Below are 12,633 nucleotides of genomic sequence, written 5' to 3' on the forward strand. Positions count from 1 at the left end.
TACAGTTGGATTTTGTAATGTACAGTCTCTAAAGACAAATTACAGTTGGATTTTGTAATGTACAGTCTCTAAAGACAAATTACAGTTGGATTTTGTAATGTACAGTCTCTAAAGACAAATTACAGTTGGATTTTGTAATGTACTGTCTCTATAGACAAATTACAGTTCGGATTTTGTAATGTACTGTCTCTATAGACAAATTACAGTTCGGATTTTGTAATGTACTGTCTCTATAGACAAATTACAGTTGAATTTTGTAATAAACAGTCTCTAAAGACAAATTACAGTTCGGATTTTGTAATGTACAGTCTCTAAAGACAAATTACAGTTCGGATTTTGTAATGTACTGTCTCTATAGACAAATTACAGTTCGGATTTTGTAATGTACAGTCTCTAAAGACAAATTACAGTTCGGATTTTGTAAGGTACTGTCTCTATAGACAAATTACAGTTCGGATTTTGTAATGTACTGTCTCTATAGACAAATTACAGTTCGGATTTTGTAATGTACTGTCTCTATAGACAAATTACAGTTCGGATTTTGTAATGTACTGTCTCTATAGACAAATTACAGTTCGGATTTTGTAATGTACTGTCTCTATAGACAAATTACAGTTCGGATTTTGTAATGTACTGTCTCTATAGACAAATTACAGTTGAATTTTGTAATAAACAGTCTCTAAAGACAAATTACAGTTCGGATTTTGTAATGTACAGTCTCTAAAGACAAATTACAGTTCGGATTTTGTAAGGTACTGTCTCTAAAGACAAATTACAGTTCGGATTTTGTAATGTACAGTCTCTAAAGACAAACTACAGTTGGATTTTGTAATGTACAGTCTCTAAAGACAAATTACAGTTGGATTTTGTAATGTACAGTCTCTAAAGACAAATTACAGTTGGATTTTGTAATGTACAGTCTCTAAAGACAAATTACAGTTGGATTTTGTAATGTACTGTCTCTATAGACAAATTACAGTTCGGATTTTGTAATGTACTGTCTCTATAGACAAATTACAGTTCGGATTTTGTAATGTACTGTCTCTATAGACAAATTACAGTTCGGATTTTGTAATGTACAGTCTCTAAAGACAAATTACACTTCGGATTTTGTAATGTACTGTCTCTATAGACAAATTACAGTTGAATTTTGTAATAAACAGTCTCTAAGGACAAATTACAGTTGAATTTTGTAATAAACAGTCTCTATAGACAAATTACAGTTCGGATTTTGTAATATACAGTCTCTAAAGACAAATTACAGTTGGATTTTGTAATGTACTGTCTCTAAAGACAAATTACAGTTGGATTTTGTAATGTACAGTCTCTAAAGACAAATTACAGTTCGGATTTTGTAATGTACAGTCTCTAAGGACAAATTACAGTTGAATTTTGTAATAAACAGTCTCTAAAGACAAATTACAGTTCGGATTTTGTAATATACAGTCTCTAAAGATAAATTACAGTTGGATTTTGTAATATACAGTCTCTAAAGACAAATTACAGTTGGATTTTGTAATACACAGTCTCTAAAGACAAATTACAGTTGGATTTTGTAATGTACAGTCTCTAAAGACAAATTACAGTTGGATTTTGTAATATACAGTCTCTAAAGACAAATTACAGTTGGATTTTGTAATACACAGTCTCTAAAGACAAATTACAGTTGGATTTTGTAATGTACAGTCTCTAAAGACAAATTACAGTTGGATTTTGTAATATACAGTCTCTAAAGACAAATTACAGTTGGATTTTGTAATACACAGTCTCTAAAGACAAATTACAGTTGGATTTTGTAATACACAGTCTCTAAAGACAAATTACAGTTGAATTTTGTAATAAACAGTTTCTAAGGACAAATTACAGTTGAATTTTGTAATAAACAGTCTCTAAGGACAAATTACAGTTGAATTTTGTAATAAACAGTCTCTAAAGACAAATTACAGTTCGGATTTTGTAATAAACAGTCTCTAAAGACAAATTACAGTTCGGATTTTGTAATATACAGTCTCTATAGACAAACGACAATTTGTTTTCATAAAAGTCGCCCTCTAACGGTGATTGGCGGTTTTTTTTTTGAAAAAGACCGTTTCTAGAGTCTTTTTGACATAAATCGTAATTCATATCAAACCGATTGAGTATCACAGCTGTGTATACTGTGTACACAGTATAACATTTAATCAAGGATGTTTTTAAGAAATTAACGGGGGGCTAAATAATATAACGAATTCTCGCACACGATAATTCACTTTCCATTTGAAATCAATTAGTTTAAAAAATGGATACACGCCCATCGGTAAAGTTTACAAATATTTCAAAAAGCAATTGATGCCTCATGAAAAATGCTTCCGATTGTTTGTATCCGTCTAGTTACCACGACAACCACTTTTAACAATCAGTTGTTACCACGTAATGCGCTACCCTCACCCCTCGACCGATGGTCATGCCACAGAATCGTTTTGACTGATAAGCTGATAGTCCCAGTGACCACTGGGCAGTCGTTTTATGTTTTTCCTAGTGTCGACTTCGTCTACTAGATCAGGTAGGTTGAATTTATATTTGCAATCAACAAGTCTTGAAGAACGAGAGTTTTTCTTTGGAAAAAATTACGTTGAAATCTAAATTTTTGATATTTTCTTTTTTTCCAATTTCCTCGAGCACCATATTGGTCACAGTTGGTTAATATCGGTCTTCTTTTTATACCAGTATTCACAGAGGATATTCAGTTGTGACTTGTCTTCAACTAGAATGAAAGTTTTGTCCATTGCAATATTGAAAATTTTGCATTTTCACTCGCCGGTAATATAAAATTATGTAATAAAATAAAAAAATGGTTTAGGGGTAACGTAGTGTTCTTTTAATTTGATTAAGAGGTTCCGTAAATACAAAATTTACTCATAATTCTTTTCAAAATTCTTGAAGATTTTTTTTTATCTCTTAAGGATGTTTTTAGAGCCAATCAGTGTCTATTAAACAAAAATATCGTCTCCAAATTTAATGAAAATGTCATAAAATCGAAAAAAAAAGGTTAAGGGGTAACATAGGGTTCCTTAATTTGATTGAGAGGTTCCGTGAGTACAAAATTTGCTCTATTTTTTTTCCAAAATTCCTGAAGTCTTTTTTTATCTCTTAAGGATGTTTTTGGAACCAATCAGTGTCTATTAAACAAAAATATCGCCTTCAAATTTAATGAAAATGTCATAAAATCGAAAAAAAGGTTAAGGGGTAACTTAGAGTTCCGTTAAGATGTTTTTAGAGCCAATCAGTGTCTATTAAACAAAAATATCGTCTCCAAATTTAATGAAAATGTCATAAAATCGAAAAAAAGGTTAAGGGGTAACTTAGAGTTCCGTTAAGATGTTTTTGGAACCAATCAGTGTCTATTAAACAAAAATATCGCCTTTAAATTTAATGAAAATGTCATAAAATCGAAAAAAAGGTTAAGGGGTAACTTAGAGTTCCGTTAAGATGTTTTTAGAGCCAATCAGTGTCTATTAAACAAAAATATCGTCTCCAAATTTAATGAAAATGTCATAAAATCGAAAAAAAGGTTAAGGGGTAACTTAGAGTTCCGTTAAGATGTTTTTGGAACCAATCAGTGTCTATTAAACAAAAATATCGCCTTTAAATTTAATGAAAATGTCATAAAATCGAAAAAAAGGTTAAGGGGTAACTTAGAGTTCCGTTAAGATGTTTTTAGAGCCAATCAGTGTCTATTAAACAAAAATATCGTCTCCAAATTTAATGAAAATGTCATAAAATCGAAAAAAAAAGGTTAAGGGGTAACATAGGGTTCCTTAATTTGATTGAGAGGTTCCGTGAGTACAAAATTTGCTCTATTTTTTTTCCAAAATTCCTGAAGTCTTTTTTTATCTCTTAAGGATGTTTTTGGAACCAATCAGTGTCTATTAGACAAAAATATCGCCTTCAAATATAATAAAAATGTCAAAATAAAAAAAAAGGTTAAGGGGTAACATAAGGTACCCTAAATTTGATAAGGGGATCCTTGAATTCCAAAATTTGCTCGTAATTCTTTCTAGAACTACTGCAAGATCTTTTTATCTCTTAAGGATACTTTTGGAACTAAATAGTGCCTGTAAACGAAAAAAAAATTTATATTGTGAAATTTTTTTCAATCTAAAATAGTAACAGCGGCAGTAATGGAAAATTCAATCAAACAAATTGACTATTAGTTTATTTGACAGAGAAATTTTGTTTCAGAGTGTTGGAAATCCATCGAGCGATATCCACTTTTTCATTTAGGGTAAGTAAAATGAATTTTCATATTTGACATCATCCAATTTACAAGTTTATTTAGGGCTAAACGCTATACAGGATGTCCCCGTCCAATCCATAAAATTGACCATCCACATTTCGATATGATTTAAACGTAGTTTTTCTATTAACCTTCCAATCATTTTATCTTCGGTTAAATCAGGTGCTAGATTAACCTGCACTGACTCACAAACTATTACAGGACCGGCTTCAGTTTTTTTCGTAATTTGTAATAAACAAGAAACCTCATTTTTGTTATAAATCAGTCAATTCTTATGCAAAAGACTTTTGACAGTGCTCATTTTAAAGGTTTTTCTATGTACTTTGAAAAAGATCTATTGAGTTTTTTACAAAAATTTCATCAATTTCAAGTTATTTGAGGTTAAATGTTTTCCCCAAAAATAGCCCTATTTCAACGAGCAATAATTCAGTTATTATTGAATTTATAGAGGTACTTAAAAAATAAATATTTTTGTTTTTTTATTACCCACATTTTTGTTCTTAACGATTTTTCTGATAAAATGAAAATTTTTTAAGTTATTCATGAAAAACGAAAAAATTGAAAGTAGTTGATAACTCAAAAAGTACCAACGCCAGAAAAAATTTTTATAGAGTTAAAGTTCCTTAGAATTAATCAATCTTTCGACCTACGAGATTGCTTCGAATAAATTTTCATCTCCTTCGGTACAGGGTAGATTTCATACCAATTTTCAAAAAAATCGACCTTGATTATCAAAATTCCACGGAAAATCGGCTGGTATCCGGCCTATTAATAAAAAAATATCTTTTCTAATTTGATTAAAACGTGTGAACACTCCTTAATATCATTTCAATTAATTAAATACATTCGCTCTGGCTTACAAATCTTCAAAACGGCCTAATCATCGATCGTAGAATCGAAATTTATTGCTAATAAAAATATCAATCTTCTTATTATACAAGTAACAGTGTTTTTGTGACCTCTTTTTTATATTATCAATATATACACGGCGTTTCAACAAAAAAATTCTAATTTGTCGTATTCAAATCCATCGAAAAGTAAAAAAAATCTTCGAAATTACATAGGGTAAATTGTGGGACATCCTGTATATGTATCTTTTGTGGTACCGTCTCAAAACTGATTTCATATAATTTCCAGTCTTTTTATTATTTGTAAACGTTAATTAAAATTCTTCACATCATCGGTAAATTAGTTGTTAATTTCCCGCCAAGAACAAATACGTACCGTGTGCAAAATCACGTGATCTATTACCACGGACTGTAAGTCGTGGGGATGCAACGTTGTTGCGTTATAAAATATTTTTAATAATTAAACTGATTTTGTTTAAATTTATAAAACGTATAATAAACGTCGAATGCGTAACAACAAAAATTATTGTTTGTAAAACAATAAACTTTATTATGGAATCCTTTTCATATTGATTCCATATCAATTATCAAACGTGAACTTTTCACGTTACATAAATAGGGGATTGAAAATGTTACCTGTCGCGTGTAATTTAATTGATCGTTTCATTTTATCGATTGTGTTATTAAATATTATATTATATAATGAATTATACGAAAATTTCGTAACGTAAACTTGTCTATATACCAAATATTAATAAGTTTTGTCTGATGTTAAACTCATAAATCAGGGAGTTCAAATTTACCGCCAAATTTATATACAATAATTTTTTTCACGATTTGGCAACGCTGTACGAAGCGATAAATCCAATGTGAACGACTGCTTCTAACCTCGACCGCAGTCTCACATTTTATGTTCGTAGCAAGTCACGATTGTACAGTTTTTAAAATAATTTTGCTCAAATTTTTTAGTGTAGTACATCACACATAACGAGATAATATCCTAATTGAAGTTTTTGTTATAAATAGTTGATGTGTATCTATTTAGTGTTTTATATAATTGGGCAACCATTTTAAGTTTATCTTAAGTAAGTAGACGTAGTTTTTAATTTGATTAGCGAGGTAACATAAAAAGTGGATCGGGAAAAAATGTGGAATAGGTTTTGTAGAAAAGTAAGGTTAGAAAACACTTGAATAGTATATATAGTTTGTCTCATTGTACGTAATATTTATTGTTTTCTTAAGAGGACTTAGAATGGACTATATGTCTTATTATAATATGATCTGTTGAAAATTTACCATTTAAAATACTTTGAATACATAAAATTGACGATCAACATTTTATTTATACAATTCGTTTTCGATTTATTTGTCTTGGGTTTGTTCATTTCCCGTTATTTTTTCTTCAGTGTTGATTCAGGGAATTTAGTAACAAAACCATTCCATTATCTTCGTTCGGTGAGGGTAATTTACAAGAATTGATATAAAAAAAGTTGATAAGATTCGAATGGTGATTGTACAGGGGTCAGTTGAAAATTTGTTTACCTTTAATTAATTAATATTTATTCCAATATCATGGTTTCTTCTTTTTTCTTCTTCTAGTCAACATCTTCTTTTGATTATTTATTTTATATTTCTTTCAATTCACTTTTTGTTTTTACTGATTTTAATTATTTTCTGTTTAATATGATTTTTAACAAAACGCTGTTTTTCGGAAATTATTAATAAAACAATGTACGTCTTTTTTATACACATTATTTTTTGATTTTACTCTACATTATTAAATGAAAGTCTAGTTAGTTTATCAAACGAAAATATCAACTTACAACGTATATACAAACCTTTTAGAAGTTGTTTTGAAAAATAATTCTAGAACCTTGTTTATATATCATGAATACCGAATTTGATACGGTGCAAAATATATGAAATAACAAAATAATTTTGAATATAAGATTAAATTTTGTTATTCAATATACACTAGTAAGCAAAAAATCAACACCCTTAAAATCGTCAGTGAACACTAAATTGTTGATATTAGAGCCCTTAGTTCAACAATATATTATGATCTCCAACCACCCTTTTTATTGTAATTAGGGGTAACTGACCTTTATGAAAGGTTATCTACCTGACCCACTATTATCAGTTAGCCAACATATTCTCCGATGAAAGCAACCAGGAATTCTATCTGAAACGGACATTACATCGATTAGAAATTGCACCTTCACAGGTATCCAAGTCAAAGAAATACGAGGAGTGTCAGAAGAAGACTTAAGGCAACCAAATTGAACCACGGCCCACCGAGCACGGCTAGAAAACACGTTAATTGAATCTACGAACATCGGGGTTTCGTTCTTATCTTAGACTAAAGCCGAATTTACCTGGTAGCTGTAGAAGACTTAGAGAAAGATCGTGGAGGAGGTCTCCTGGATGGTTTGGGGAAGCAAAAATCGAGTTGGTTGGGTTCTAAATCGAAATCAGACCCTAAAAACTGTGCTAACTAAAGAATGGGGTAGTATCGAATAAATTGAAACCATGGAAAAGGTGTTATTAGGGCCAAGAGAGGGTACTCAGTCTCAAAATTTGCTCAATTTTCGGAAATTATCTCTTTATAAAAGCGAAATTTATATCCACGAGCATCAATCTGGGATGCTGCTCGATACGGAAAGAATATTTTCTTTTTCTTCTTCAATTAGGGTTGTTTTTTCCTCGAATTCCACGTATTGGACTCGATTCATTATGTGTAGTCCATTCGGAAGTGTTTTGAAGTCATATGTAAAATGATAAAACAATGTTTCACTCAATATACGAGGGCTATTCCGAATGTAAGAAACGTACCCCAAATATCAGTCGGCGTACAGCAATTTTGACATAATAACAAATGACAGTTGACTTGACACATACCTACAGACGTTCTCCGAGTAAAATTATTGCGATAGACATAAGGTGCTTCCGGTGATATCGTTTTTTTTTTTTAAGGAAAAAACTGATTTATACCCGGTTCTCATTTACTTGTCTTAACGACTTTCATCTAGATGTCAACGAACTTTTACTTGTTTAAAACGCCAAAACAAATACAATTCACGGATTTGTGCCGATATTTTTCTATTAATAATAATAATTAAACATCAAATTAACACCTATTCGGAATGTTTTCTATTTATTTGGTTATTTATCGGTGTAATAAAAACTTTCCGCGTATATCAACGACTAGTTATTGACGCAATGCTAACACAATGTTTAGATAGCGATAAGAAAACTCGCAATAATTAGAAAAACGCGTATACACCACCTGTTCGATACCTGGTCAAATTTTCAAATTGTACACCGTATCTCATCAATTTTTCGAAATGTAGAATACAAACGTTCCGATAGTAAAATTTGAGAAACTGGTAGGATCGTGTCGAGCAACGCGCGGTGATTCAATACTTGAAAGTTTAAAGTCGTAATAGCTCAAATAGGCTCTAAAAAAATTTTAATTTCATGTATCCATCCAGCGTTTGATGTTTATAGATGATAATTGTATAGTTTAACCTCAATTTTCACCGATATATGATTTAAGATTTTTCTTTTCGACGCGCAAAGGTTTTTAAACGTCAAAAATTGTCTTCATCATCGATTTTGTCTTCTGTATGGACATTTTTGTCCTGGTAGGGACATTCCAACAACCTTGTGGTGTGGTTTCTTGGTCTTGGGTACCAAATTCCGGCGCGAATGCATCCGCCTGTCTACCTCGAACCATTCCATCTCCAAGTGCCCGGATTTAATAAATTTTTGGGTTATTGCCGTTATGGGCAGCACCTACATCTCGTAAAAACATTGCGGACGCGTTTGGTTAGGTTAGGACCTCAAATTGTTGTTGCCTTCCAAGATGAAGATATTTGTGTTGATGGCGTCGTGTCGTAGATCGATTTGACGGACTTTATAAGAGCTTCTTCTTGTTAAATAACCTTAAAAATCATTTTACGAGTAATTACGGCACACGATTAACAAATCGATAAACTTATTATTACTGCATAATCTATTTATGGATTTTATCGTAAAATTTGGTTTTAATGTTATTTATTATTACGTAATACAGTCTAAATTAGGTAATTAATGCTAAGGTTGACGTTACGCTGAATGTGCATAAAATTTATTTCCATATAAACCGAAAAGAAAACTGCAATTAAATCGAAAAATACGAAGGATGTTAGCGAAGTTTTGAGATATGGCAACATTGATGTAAATACGTCAAAACTGACATAATTATAATAAATTTTGACAGTTTTAATAGTGAACGTACTCGGAACACCATCTCGAACTACCGTTTTTTGATATTTATCTGGAATCGATCGTGGTCGTAGATAAATTTCGCGAAGGTCGTTCAAAATCGACCAGGAAACATCGATGGTGTGCGTAAACTAATGTTGCAATTGATATACCGCAAGATTGGGCACGGATTCGGCTTTGCCAGAAGTAGGAAACGAATCGCGGAAGAGGAATCATTCTCCACCACGACGTGTCAGGCAAAAACGAATTGTCGGATCATCTCCAGTTGTTTGGTTCAAAAATATCGAGGTACTTCGATCGAAACGGAAAAGATAGACCGAAAGACACAGTAAAAAGTTACAAACGACGGAAACTTGTAGAACAATATATCAATTATATAGATAGTTCGGGAATGAAGACTACATGAAGAACGACAAATAGAGGAAGACCTGGATGGACGAAATCAACAAAGCGATTGAGGACGATCTGGCAAAGATACAAAACGTTGCACATCCGTAGCCGTAGGTCTGGGATATTAGATAACGAGACTGGTTACGAAAAGGGGTTTGTTCCTCTTCAATATACTCCTCTCCCCTCGCCACGCACCTTTCCAAACGATTTTTCCATTGATCCAAACAGTGCTGGAGGTCTTCTTTGGTAAGAGCTCCGCCGTTTTTTTTCTTTACCTCTTCAAACGACTCAAATCGGGTCCCTCCCAAAGCAGTTTTTATCTTCGGAAACAAAAAAAAGTCGCACGGTGCCAAATCTGGTGGATACGGCTTCTTGTAACAATTTATAGCGCTCAGTCGAAGTTTTTTTTTTTTTCAGTGTAACGAGATATTGATACTTTAATCCTGTTTTTAGTCACACGCAAGAATTTTTGAATCTTTTTTATTGAATTTGTTTTTTGTTTTATATATTTCGTAGCTAGTTAACGCAATTTTTATTTTTTTTATCGTATTGTTGATCTTTTAATCTATTTTTTCAATGTTGCGATGAAAACCTATATAAAATATCCAAAATTAAAGAAAATAAAAAAATTCTGGTGCCAAATTATTTAATTTCGTTGGAGGAAAGCCAAAAAATGCCTCCCACTTAACTATTTCTCGTTTGGGGTGTTTTAAATACAGGTGTAATAATTTATTAATTTGAAACGACCTTGCGAGGTATTGTTTATACCGATCAATAATTATATCGATCCCACATAAATATTTCGCTTCATAAACATCGTAACAATGAAAGGATTCCAAGGAAATTGATAGTATGAAGTGAATGTGGGTATCGTTGAATTAAATCTTTGTTAATACCCGATTGACTCATTAATATTTTTTTATCGATATAATTCTTATATCATCATCATGACCTGAATGCGAAATTTCAATTGCCAACTTTCGGTAAATGCGTTTTGAAATTGAAGGTCATTCGTAGATTTTTTTAACACCCATTATGAAACTTTTTTTTTTTTTTGTTTTAATTCAACCTCGTTCCTCATTTGTTAATTTTATAGGGTACTAAAATTTGAATTGGGTTTTTTGAATTATAATGCAATTGGTTTTAAAATAATTGACTAAATCTAAATATAAATCTTATAAAATGTCGGTTTTTGTCACAGTTTTGATGATTTCCCACATTTTTTATAAATATTAATGAATAATTTCAAGTATTTCTCAATTTCCCTACATTTCCGACAAAAATTAATGATTTGACAACAGTGTAATGAGGTTACGAATATTTCAGAACACTTGGAAGACGAAAATGTCCCAGAAAATGGTGTTTTTCTTGAATAGTTTTGGTACTTTTTCCAATTTTTCATAAATTTAAGTATTTCCCTACATTTCCGATAAAAAATTAATGATCTGACAACAGTGTAATGGGATTAGGAATATTTGAAGGCACTTGGAGGTCGAAAATATACCAGAAAATGGCGTTTTTCTTAAATATTTTTGGTACTTTTTCCAATTTTTCATAAATATAAGTATTTCCCTACATTTCCGATAAAAAATTAATGATCTGACAACAGTGTAATGGGATTAGGAATATTTGAAGGCACTTGGAGGTCGAAAATATACCAGAAAATGGCGTTTTTCTTAAATATTTTTGGTACTTTTTCCAATTTTTCATAAATATAAGTATTTCCCTACATTTCCGATAAAAAATTAATGATCTGACAACAGTGTAATGGGATTAGGAATATTTCAAGGCACTTGGAGGTCGAAAATGTCCTAGAAAATGGCGTTTTCTCAATAGTTTTGGTACTTTTTCCAATTTTTCATAAATTTAAGTATTTCCCTACATTTCCGACAAAAAAAGAATGATCTGACAACAGTGTAATGGAATTAGGAATATTTGAAGGCACTTGAAGGTCGAAAATATACCAGAAAATGGCGTTTTTCTTAAATAGTTTGGGTACTTTTTCCAATTTTTCATAAATTTAAGTATTTCCCTACATTTCCGATGAAAAAAGAATCATCTGACAACAGTGTAATGAAATTAGGATTATTTCAAGGCACTTGGAGGTCGAAAATGTCCTAGAAAATGGCGTTTTTCTCAATAGTTTTGGTACTTTTTCCAATTTTTCATAAATTTAAGTATTTCCCTACATTTCCGATAAAAAAAGAATGATCTGACAACAGTGTAATGGGATTAGGAATATTTCAAGGCACTTGGAGGTCGAAAATGTCCTAGAAAATGGCGTTTTCTCAATAGTTTTGGTACTTTTTCCAATTTTTCATAAATTTAAGTATTTCCCTACATTTCCGACAAAAAAAGAATGATCTGACAACAGTGTAATGGAATTAGGAATATTTGAAGGCACTTGAAGGTCGAAAATATACCAGAAAATGGCGTTTTTCTTAAATAGTTTGGGTACTTTTTCCAATTTTTCATAAATTTAAGTATTTCCCTACATTTCCGATAAAAAAGAATGATCTGACAACACTGTAATGAGATTAGAAATATTTCAAGACACTTAAAAGTCTAAAAAAATCCCAGAAAATGGCGTTTTTCTTCATAGTATTAGTAATTTTTCCCTATTTTTCATAAATTTAAGTTGCCTTCAATTTTCCTTACATTTGCGAAAAAAATAATGATCCGACAACTGTGTAATAAAGTTATTACAAGTCCCTTAAAAATCGAAAATGTATGAAAACTAATAGTGCAGTCGTTTTTGAAATACGAATCACATATGAAATGATATTTGTCCTCGACCATTTTCCAAATTTCCAAAGAATTTATTGAATAAATAATAATAGAGCAATAAAATCT

The 12,633-nt window shown here is 31.2% G+C and overlaps 1 protein-coding gene across 2 annotated transcripts in view; it reads left to right on the forward strand.

The window, feature by feature from the left end:
* The first annotated feature begins 5,985 nt into the window (after positions 1-5,985).
* The window catches only part of LOC130896627 (heterogeneous nuclear ribonucleoprotein K), a 30,054-nt gene continuing 23,406 nt past the window's right edge, over positions 5,986-12,633 (forward strand). The window contains exon 1 of one of the 2 annotated variants that reach the window (XM_057804832.1): positions 5,986-6,209. The gene's annotated coding sequence lies outside the window, so the exon portion shown is untranslated. The remainder of the gene's footprint in view (positions 6,210-12,633) is intronic. The other variant, XM_057804830.1, reaches the window with a different exon arrangement.

The sequence above is a fragment of the Diorhabda carinulata genome, chromosome 7 (genome assembly GCF_026250575.1).
Source record: "Diorhabda carinulata isolate Delta chromosome 7, icDioCari1.1, whole genome shotgun sequence".
NCBI lineage: Eukaryota > Metazoa > Arthropoda > Insecta > Coleoptera > Chrysomelidae > Diorhabda > Diorhabda carinulata.